General features: G+C 41.9%; 1 pseudogene; it reads right to left on the bottom strand.

Annotated features, from left to right (window-relative positions):
* Window positions 1-2,632: 2,632 nt before the first annotated feature.
* The window catches only part of LOC102834159, a 93,784-nt pseudogene continuing 84,763 nt past the window's right edge, over window positions 2,633-11,653 (bottom strand).

The raw sequence follows: 11,653 nt of genomic DNA, 5'->3' as shown, positions 1-11,653 counted from the left end.
CAGAGTTCTAGCTACATGGCAGATGTATCCAATGTGTCCATATACCGAGAGATACTGAGAGCTAGCTACAAGCAGAGTAGTCCAGCTTGTCCATATACACTGTACTAGCTATATGGCAGATGAATCCAACATATTCCATATACTGAGAGCTAGCTACATGGCAGACAACTCCAATATCTTCATATACAGGGAGATACCTACATGGCAGATCACTCCAACAGAGAGCTAGTGACATGGCAGGTGAGTCCAAAATGTCCATATACAGAGAGCTAGCTACATGGCAGGGTAATGCAACATTTAATATATACAGAGTTCTAGCTGCATGGCATATGTGTAAATCGTATCCATATCCTGAGAGGTATCTACATGGAAGATCAGTTCAAAATATTCACAGACAGAGAGCTAGCTACCTGTCCGATGAATGAAAAATGTCCATACACAGACAGCTAGCTACATGGCAAAAAAGTGCATCAATTTCATATACAGAATTCAAGCTACATGGCCCATGAGTCCAAAGTGTTCATATACTGAGAACTAGCTACATGGCAGAGTAGACCAACATGTCCATATAAAGAGTTCAAGCTACCTGACTAATGAGTCTAACATGTCCATATACTGAGAGCCAGCTACATGGCAGACAAATCCAATATGTTCATATACATAGAGCCAATGACATGGCAGACGAGTACAAAATATCCATATACAGAAAGGTAGCTACATGATAGGGTAGTACAACATTTCCATATACAGAGTTCTAGTTACAAGGCAGATTAGTCCAACATGTCCATATACTGAGAGCTAGATACATGGCAGATCAGTCCAACATGTCCATATACAGGCTACTAGCTACATGGCAGATGAGTGCAAAATGTCCATATACAGACAGCTAGCTACATGGCAGGGTAGTGCAACAATTCCATATACAGAGTTCTATTTTCAAGGTAGATGAGTCTAACTTGTCAATATACTAATATCTAGCTACATGACAGACAAGTCCAATATGCTCATATACAAAGAACTACCTACTTGGCAGATCATTCCATAATATCCATGTACACAAAACAAGCTACATGTCATACAAGTCCCAAATGTCCTTATACAGAGAGCTAACTACATGGCGGAGTCCTGGTGTGGCGCTGTGGGCTAATGCGTCAGACTGCAAAGCCGTTTGAAATGCAAGGTCGGTGGTTCAAGCTCACCAGTCACTCCTTGGAAACCCTATACAAGGTCGCTATGGGTCGGAATCGACTCGACGGCACTTCACAGCAACAACAACAACTACATGGCAGAGTAGTGCAACATTTCCATATACAGTGTTCAATGTACATGGCAGATGAGTCCAAAGTGTTCATATACTGTGAGATTATTACATGGCAGAGTAGTCCAACATGTCCATATAAAGACTACTAGCTACCTGGCTAATGATTCCAACATGTCCATATACTGAGAGCTAGCTACATTGCAGACAAGTCAATATGTTCATATACAGAGTGCTACCTACTTGCCAGATCATTCCAATATCCATATAAAGAGAGCTAGCTACATGGCAGACCAGTCCACAATGTTCTTATACAGAGAACGAGCTAAATGCAGAGTAGTGCAACATTTCCATATACAGTGTTCTAGCTTCAAGGCAGATGAGTCCAACTTGTCTATATGCAGAGAGTTGGCTACATGGCAGGGCAGTGCAACATTTCCATATACAGAGTTCTAACTACAAGGCAGATGAGTCCAACTTGTCTATATACAGAGGTAGCTACATAGCTGGGTCGTCCAACATGTCCATATACAGGGTACTAGCTACATGGCAGATGACCGTGGGTTACTCGAGGGAGGGACGAGGACAAAGTGATCAGATAAGGGACACAAGCTGATGGCAAGTGACTAAGTTTATTTTAGCAACTTGGTTGTTTATATAGTACTTCTGCATTAGGTCATTGTTATTCTGCCTAGTTACAATGTTTTCTATAGTAACAAATCTATTATTACCAACCAGGATATGATTACATAAGTATAAGCATTGTTATAACAACACTGAATCATGCGGTTTTGGTTAGTTTAAGTTTCCTTTTAACAGAAACAGATTCATTTATAATCAATTAAAACCTTTCCCAATTCTAGTCTCAAGGTGGCATTTAGGTTATATTCTTGATGGCCTCCTACATCTCCCTCTTATTTATTTATTTAAAGGACGTTGCCTATCTTAGGTTGTCAGTGTGAATTCTTAGTCTTACCCATCATGGATACTCATTGCAGCATAAGGCAATGGCTCTATCTTAGGTTGACTGAGATTCCACCTACCCTTACCCATCTTTGGCTTCATGTCCTGCATATGTCGAGGAAGTGTCATTAACTGGAGACTAGGCATACGACTCCACAGTGATTTATACTGGTGAATTCCCTTTCGAAGAAGGCAGGGGAGGAGGAAACAAACAAAGATGACAAATACGCCAATAGCTAGAATGGGACTCCACAATTGAGAAAGAAAGGGTATAGTAGGGAACAAATTCTTAAGATTATATAGAAGTTGCTTAGCTAATTTTGCAGGCTTGCTATTAAGGCAGGGATCAAAGTGCATAGCAATTATTTGTGCATGTAACTCATTCCAATCTTTGCTGACATTTTCAGAGATCTATACTCTGTGCAGGTGAGCCTGTACCATGGGCCAAGGAAAGGCCGAGGCATTATACACAAGTATAGTCACACAAATGGAGCAATAGTCTGCATGGCATGCAAGGCGTTGCCAGACCACGACTTGCTCCAAAGTATCCCCAAGTAAGTTAACAGTATCATACAATCCATTCAACCGATGTTCAATGGCCAAATCATTCTTTTCTTGCCAATGCCAGTTGTAGGTAACATTGTCCATCAGCTCATTGACAGTATCTGCAGTCTGAGTCTCTTGAGTAAGTGCAACTGTGGTGGCGATGAGGGAAACGGGCAGTGACATGAGGGACATCACACCTACCACGATGAGACTGAGGCCCCGTCTGGTTTAGAAAGTAACACGGTAAACTCGTTGACAAGTTGTAGGCCAGCAATACATACGCTGGTCTTTTTAAAACTGCAAAAGTCATTTTAGGCACTAAGGCATCGACCCATGAGGTGGGGTTGCACCTAGTGCAATGTATATGAAACTTCTCATACCCTCCCAATGATGTGGCATTCTTTACCGTGAGAGGACCTACAAGGAAAACATAGGGTTCGGGGAGAAAAAGAACTACAGAGTAAGAGCTATTAATGTGGTAATGGCAACTTCGGGAACGAGGGCAGGCTAGGCGTTGCGTCATGTTGATGGTATTATGAAAAGGTGCACACAACGAGTTGGTAGCGTTGTTGGTGTAGCAAATCGGTTTAGTATAACTGTCCACGCACTAGTTGAAGAATTTATTTCTTGTTGAAGATGTCCCGCCGAGGGAAGGTTCAAGCCAATATCCGTGTCATTCACGTAAAGTGGAAGCGGTGACTGATTCCGTTACTTCCATGACACGGGTCTCGCCAGTGGGGGATGCGGGACAACGGCCCAATGGATCCCCGCCTGAGTCGTCCACATGCCGCACAAGGCTCTCACGAATACAACGAGGACCAGATTCATCCTGTGGAAAAACACAGACATAGCCTCATCCCCATACAAGAACAGGGTCGGGCCCCTTCCATGTGCCTGTTAGGGCATCTTTCCATTTCACCGTAGGTATCGGGGCATTTGGCTCCCGGTTGCCATGCCTATCTGCAGCCGTAAAACCAGAGGCATCAGGTTAAAGTTAATTAAGAATGAAGGTAACATGATTAATATGATTTTGTGGTGCGTGGGGGTAGGATTCCCCCTTCTTTATTTTTTCAAGATAAGACTTTATAGTGGCATGCGTGCGTTCCACAATGCCTTGACCTTGGGGATTGTGAGGAATGCCAGTGGTATGTTTGTTAGAAAAAAATTTGCAAAACGTTGCAAAATGGGAGCTAGTTTAACCAGAGCCATTATCTGTTTTAATGCTTTGAGGTATGCCCATAGCAGCAAAGGCGTGTAAACAGTGGTGTATTGCTTGGGTGGTTCCTTCTCCTGTTAAGGGGGAACAGCAAACAGGGCTGGACAAAGTGTCTACAGAGACATGTACATATTTAAGCTGACCAAAGCTAGAAATATGTGTAACGTCCATTTGCCATAAAGCATTGGGGTGTAAATCTCGAGGATTGACTCCAAAAGATGGAACAGAATGATGAATGGGGCATTCAGGACAGGCACGAACTATTTGCCATGCAGCTTCACGAGGGATATGAAACTCTTGTGCAGTGATTGACTGTTCCGATAATGTAGTTGATGCGAAGCCTGAGCACGCTGCAAATTGGAGTGTGCCAGATAAGGCTGTGCATCAGCAGCCTGATTACCTTCAGCTAAGGCACCAGGCAGATTACTGTGAGAACGTATGTGGCCAATAAAGATGGTTTGTTCTCACTGACCTATCAGAAGCTGGAGTTGTTGGAAAAGATTTTGAACAATTGAGGTGGAAGTTTTTATTACACAGTTTCTAGAAGTGGAACAGAATTAGCTATGTATAAACTAGTGGTATATACATTTATAGGAATGGTGGTGTACTCTCGTATGGCACTGACAATTGCAAGGAGCTCAACCTGTTGGCCTGAATAATAGGGACATTCAAGTACCGTGAAGTTGTAAATGGTGCCAAACACAGCACGTCCCTTGGAGGAGCCATCAGTAAAGACAACAGGTGCTCTGGGGATGGGTTTTCTACATACTACTGAGGGAAAGACAAATTGATGTTTAATAGCAAATTGCAAAAGTTTATCACTGGGATAATGAGATCCAATAACATCCAAATAACCAATTAAGGTGATCTGCCATTCTGTTCATTGTTGAAATAGCCAATCCATTTTAGCAGCATTATAAGGTACAACAATTGTATTGGGATCTTTACCAAAATATCTACAACTTTCTTCTCGAGCAGCCTTAATTAGTTGAGAGACAGCTTCAGGATAAGTGAAAAGGACCTTTTTCAGAGTGGATTTAGCATGAACCCACCGTAAGGGGGCCCCTTGACAAAGCACAGCAGTGGGAGAATGGGCAGTGGGTAGAATATAAGTAGCAAAGGGTTGGGAATAATCAATACTAGTAAGAATACACTTGGTGGTTTCATTTTCCAACCCTTAAAGTGCTTTCTCTGCTGCAGGTGTAAGCTTCCTGGGTGATGAGGGATCACTGTTCCCACTGAGGATTTCAAACAGTGGCTGAAGCTGTCCAGTTGTGATTTTGAGATAAGGTCTGATCCAGTTAATATCTCCAAGTAATTTTTGAAAATCATTAAGGGTTTTAAGGCTATCTTTTCTCAACTGATTTTTTTGAGGCTTAAAACACCATGAAAAAATTTGGGTGCCTAAATATGACTTCTGGTGTGGCATTGTGGGTTAATGCGGTAAACTGCAACGTCGTTGTGGGCCATAAAAGCTGGCAGTTCTAGCTCAACAGCTGCTCCTTGGAAACACTGTACAGGGTCGCTATGAGTCGGATCCCAACTTGATGGCAATTAGCAATCACAATCAAAATCAAATATAAATAGGGCTCCTTGATCTGCACTTTTTTAGGAGCGATAACTAACCCCCATTGGCAGAGGGCTTCTTGAAGGGCTTGATAACAAGTTAAAAGAAGGTTATGGTCAGGGTCAGCAATCAAAATATCATCCATATAATGAACAATATAGCAGGTGAAATTATTACATACATGAGTAATAGCTGCATTTACAAACTTCTGACACAAGGTGGTTCTGTTAGCCATTATCTGAGGCAAGACTTTCCAATGAAATCGGCTTCTTGAAGGGCTTGATAACAAGTTAAAAGAAGGTTATGGTCAGGGTCACCAATCAAAATATCATCCATATAATGAACAATATAGCAGGTGAAATTATTACATACATGAGTAATAGCTGCATTTACAAACTTCTGACACAAGGTGGTTCTGTTAGCCATTATCTGAGGCAAGGCTTTCCAATGAAATCTGGCTATCGGACTTCTAAAGTTAGTAGAGGGGACGCTAAAAGCAAATCTTTTACAGTCTGAAGGGTGAAAGGGAATAGTATAAAAACAATATTTAAGATCTATGACGATTTTATAAGTATTTATTGGGATTGCTGAGGGAGAAGGAAGCCCAGGATGTAGAGCCCCCATGGTTTCCATAGAATTATTAACTTTACGGAGGTCTTGAAGCAACCTTCATTTGCCTGATTTTTTCTTAATAACAAAAATAGGAGAATTCCAAGGAGAAGTGGAAGGTTCAATATGTCCAGCTGTCAGCTGCTCCTGCACTAGCAACTGAGCTGCTCTGATTTTTTCTTCTGAAAGCGGACACAGATCCACCCACACAGGGCTATCGGACAGCCAGGTTATTTTATCTGCATGGTGTGCAGCAACATCAGTGTACGTTATGAAAAATACCTAAGGCCTCTACGATCTTGCTTAGCTTGAATAGTTATTGGGTAACATATTCCTTGTTGATTCTTTCCCAAACCTTCAGTGGACACAAAATTCTGATCTAACATAATCTGATCTACTCTGACATTAGGACAAAAGAGCAAAGCTCCCATCTTTTCCAACACATCACGGCCCCAGAGATTCACAGGCAATCCACAGACCACAAAAGGTTGAAAAGTACCTTCATGTCCCTCATCATCTTGCCAATGCAGTAAATTGCTTCTTTGCCTAGGGCTTTGGGATTGTCCAATAGTTACAAGTTTAGTGATACCTTCTTGCGCTGGCCAATCTGTGGGCCAATCATTCTCTGAAATTACTGAAACATCTGCTCCAGTATCTAAAAGTCCAGCAAAAATTCTGCCGTCTATTGTGAGGGTCAATCTAGGTTTTTCTTGTTGAATAGCCCTCACCCAGTAGGCTTTGGAAGAGCCGAATCCTCCGGTGCCTCTGCTTTCTTTTTTATATTTATAATTTTTTTACAGCAAGAGGTAGCAAAATCAGTTGTACTATGCGCTGGCCAGCGGCCAAAGGAATAATAGTTTGTTCTGTTTTTGCCAAAATTTTTAATTCTCCAGTAAAATCACAATCAATCCCCCCAGGAGTGATACTCAATCCAGAGAGAACAATGCTGCTTCTGCTCAGGATAAGCCCAAAATGTCCCTCAGGCAGAGGTCCCCAGACCCCAGTGGGGATGGCCTGTAATCCCATTTCAGGAGTTAGTACGATTCTGGATGAGGGACTGAGGTCTAATCTGGCACTCCCTGTGGTGGCTCGCTGGAGGTCTGCAACCATTGTGAAAGGGATTGGTCACTGCAAAAATTCCCCTGTTTTGTTGCTGGGCCCGAGGATGGCCCCTTGCTCCATTTCCCAACAAAGGTTGCCAATCAGCATCAGTCAGCGAGTGACACTCAGAGGCCCGATGTTTGCCTCGTTTGCACCGGGGACACATTCCAGGAGCTGTACTTTTACTATTGGTCTTCTCACACTTTCTCTGTTTACATTGTCTAGAAAAATGTCCTGTCTTTCCACAATTAAAACATTTTCCAGGGGATTTGATGGCAGCAAACATTTCCTGGGGAGTTAGCCCCTGAAGGGCAGCAGCTATTGCTAGACCTTGATTATATGAGGGTCCGACATCGGCACAAAGGTGGATGTAATCATGTAAACTGCATTTATTTTTATATGGCCTGAGTACCATCTGACATGCACTGTTAGCATTTTCAAAAGCCAATTGTTTCACCATAAGCAAAGAATCAGGAGAATCTCCTAAAATCCTCCAGGAAATCAGAAGCAGTCGAAAAACAAAGTTTGAAAATACTCATCCGGACCTTGACGTACTTTTGATAATTCAGTAGTTTGTTTGCCTGTATTGGGAATAGACTTCCAAGCTTTAAACCCACACTGATTAATTTGGGCATAGGCAGACATGGGATATATAATTTGCTTTTCTATAGTATTAAAATATCCTTCACCCACTAACATGTTAAACGTGGCTCCCCCATTCGGCTGAGTATGATTAATGTCTGCTACACGTTGAGCCTCATCATATAACACAGATTTCCACAGGAGATAATCACCTCCAGTAAGACAAGCGCGGGCAACATTTTTCCAATCTATAGAAGGTAAAGCCTCCTCACAGAGCAATTCTATCAGAGCCTGGGTAAAGGGAGCATTTGGTTCATATTGTGCACAAGCCATTTTTAACTCCTTCAATCTTTTAAAAGGTATAGAACTATGGGCACGAGTCTCCAATTCTCTCCCTTGGTCATCTTGACAGGAAGGTGGGCACACAATAGGTTACATTTGAAATCCTGACAAATCATCACCCTGCTTTGCTCCATCAATCAATCCTGCTTGCACTGGAGTATATTTTGGGGTAACAATGTTTACTGTAACAGGGGCAACCACTGGGGTTTCTGACAGAACCATGGGAGCAATCAAAGGGGTATCAGACTGAACAGTGGAGCAAGGGTTCAGGCATAAAGGAGTCAATGTCACACTTTGAGCTCTAGCCTCTATTTCTGGATAAATCAGTAAGGACAGCGCACCACTGTTCTTCCTTCTGCTTTATAGCCTCAGTCTATGCTTTCATTTCTAACTTTAAATCATTCAACTGATTAAGAACTTCTCACAGTATTGACCGCAATTCTTTCTCAGGTATCTCAGCAGAAATTAATGGAGAATTAGACCATTAGAATCAAGCGTTTCCTCTTTTTGCAACCTGCACCCAGTCATTTCCTCTTTTTACAGCGCTATTTTAGGGTGCAACACTTCCTCTTTTACTTTAACTGCATTTGCCTCTCTTACTTCCTCATTCTCTGGTGCTGACGCCATGTTAGGGCACGGCTTTTTGTCTTCTTCTTGTTCCTCATTTGTGCTGACTGGAAAAAGAGCACTGACTGTAGGATCTGGCCAGGTTTCATCATCACTATCCTCTTCCTTTTTATCTATATGTTTCACCTTTTCCAATACCTTTTTTATACTCAAAGTGTTTACGGATTGCAAGTCAGGGTAAACGGGTGGAGGTGGAGCAGTCGGTTCCAGAGAACTTCCTCCTGGATAATTGCTACCGAGATCAAAAGTATCTCTGACAAGCCACCACAAACTAAACGTATCTGCAGGCACCGGGAAGGGCCATTCTTAGCATAATATTCCTGCAATTAGCAACCTATCTGATTCCATAACTTAACATCAACTACTCCATCCTCAGGGAACCAAGGACAAACAGTATGTACAAAATGTATAAATTTACAAAGCTGATTATGATCTAATGTTACACTTCTGCTGTGCAACATTTCTCTCAACATATTTACATATTGTGCTTTTCCCGGTTTATTCCCCATGCTTGACCTGTTTATAAGTGTCCACGTGTGTCCTTTTTCTTCATATTTCCACAGGAGGTTACTTCGCGTTGCCTCTCGTTCGAGCTACACGTTGGGCGCCACTTATCGGATACCAGCTCCGACCGTGGGATACACGAGGGAGGGGCGAGGATAAAGTGATCAGAGAAGGGACACAAGCTGATGGCAAGTGACAAAACTTCAGTAGCAACATGGTTTACACAGTACTTCTGAATTAGGTCATTGTTATTCTGCCTAGTTACAATGTTTTCTACAGTAACAAGTATATGATTACCAACTAGGTTATGATTACATAAGTATAAGCATTGTTATAGCAACACTGAATCATGAGGTTTTGGTTTAGTTCAAGTTTCCTTTTCCCAGAACAGATTCATTTATAATCAAGTAAAACCTATCCCAATTCTAGTCACAAGGCGGCATTGAGGTTATATTCTTGATGGCCTCCTACATATGCCCATATACTGAGAGATAGCTACATGGCAGAAAAGTCCAATATGTTCATATACAGAGAGCTACCTACTTGGAAGATCAGTGCAACATATCCATGTACAGAGAGCAAGCTACATGTCAGACGTTTCAAAAATGACCATATATAGAGAGCTAACTACAAGGCGGGTAGTGCAACATTTCCACATACAGAGTTCTAGTTACATGGTTGATGTGTCCAACATGTCCATATAATGAGAGCTAACTTCATGACAGATCAGTATATAATATCCATGCACAGAGACCTAGATACATGGCATAAGAGTCCAAAATGTCCAAATGCAGAGAGCTAACTACAGGGCAGAGTAGTGCAAAATGTCCATATAAAGAGAACTAGCCACTTGGCTAATGAGTCCAATGTGTCTATATACTGAGAACTAGCTACAGGGCAGACAAGTCCAATATGTTCATATACAGATAGCTACCTACTTGGCAGATCAGTCCAACATATCCATGTACAGAGTGCTAGCTACATGGCAGATGAGTCCAAAATGTCCAGATATAGAGAACTAGTTACATGGCAAGGTAGGGCAACATTTCCAAATAAAGAGCTCTAATTACATGGCAGATGTGTCCAACGTGTCCATAAACTGAGAATAGGTAAAAGAAGAGTAGTCCAAAATGTCCATATACAGGGTACAAGCTACATGCCAGATGAGTCCAACATGTTTATATTCTGAGACTAGCTACATGGCACACAAGGCCAATATGTTCATATACAGAGAGCTAACTACTAGGCAGATCAATTCAACATATCCATGTAAAGAGTGCTAGCTAAATGGCAGATGAGTACAAAATGTCCATATATAGACAGCTAAGAACATGGTACAGTAGTGAAATTTTTCCATATATAGATTTCTAGCTACAAGGCAGATGAGTGCAACTTATCTATATATACAGATGGAACTTAATGGCAGGGTAGTTCAACATTTCCATGTACAGAGTTCTAGATACATGGTAGATGTGTCCAAGTTGGCCACCTACTGAGAGCTAGCTACATGGCAGCGTAGTCCAACATGTCCATATTCAGGGATCTAGCTACACGGTAGATAACTCCAACCTCTCTATATATTGAGAGCCACCTACAAGGCAGACAAGTCCCATATGTTCATATACAGATAGCAACCTATTTGGAAGATCAGCCAAAATGTCCATGTACAGAGAGCTAGCTATATGACAGACGAGTCCAAAATGTCTGTGTACAGAGAGGTAGCTACATGGAAGTGTAGTGCAACATTTGCATATGCGGAGTTCGATCTACATGGCAGATGTGTCCAACGTGTCCATTTACTGAAAGCTAGCTATATGGCACAGTAGTTCAACATGTCCATATTTAGGGTAGAAGCTACATGGCAGATGTGTCCAACGTTTCAATATACTGCGAGCCACCTACATGGCAGACAAGTCCTATATGTTCATGTACAGAGATCTAGCTACATGGCAATCTAGTGAAAAATTTCCATATACAGAGATCTCATATATGGCAGATGTGTCCAACATGTCCATATACTGAGAGTTAGCAAGAGTCCAGCATGTGTATATTTAGAGGGCTAACTACAAGGCAGACAATTCCAACATGTCTATATACAGAGAGCTGGGTACATGGCAGGGTAGTGCAACATTTCCCTATACAGAGTTGTAGCTACATGGCAGATTGTCCAATGTGTCAATATCATGAGAGGTAGCTACATGGAAGACAAGTCCAGTATGTTCATATACAGAGAGCTACCTACTTGAAAGATTAGTCCAACATATCCATGTACATAGAGCTACTGTCATGGCAGATGAGTCCAAAATGTGCATATAAAGAGAGCTAGCTACATGGCAGG

The sequence above is a fragment of the Chrysochloris asiatica genome, unplaced genomic scaffold (assembly GCF_000296735.1).
Source record: "Chrysochloris asiatica unplaced genomic scaffold, ChrAsi1.0 scaffold00448, whole genome shotgun sequence".
Classification (NCBI taxonomy): Eukaryota; Metazoa; Chordata; class Mammalia; order Afrosoricida; family Chrysochloridae; genus Chrysochloris; species Chrysochloris asiatica.
This window is presented reverse-complemented; position numbering and strand designations above follow the sequence as displayed.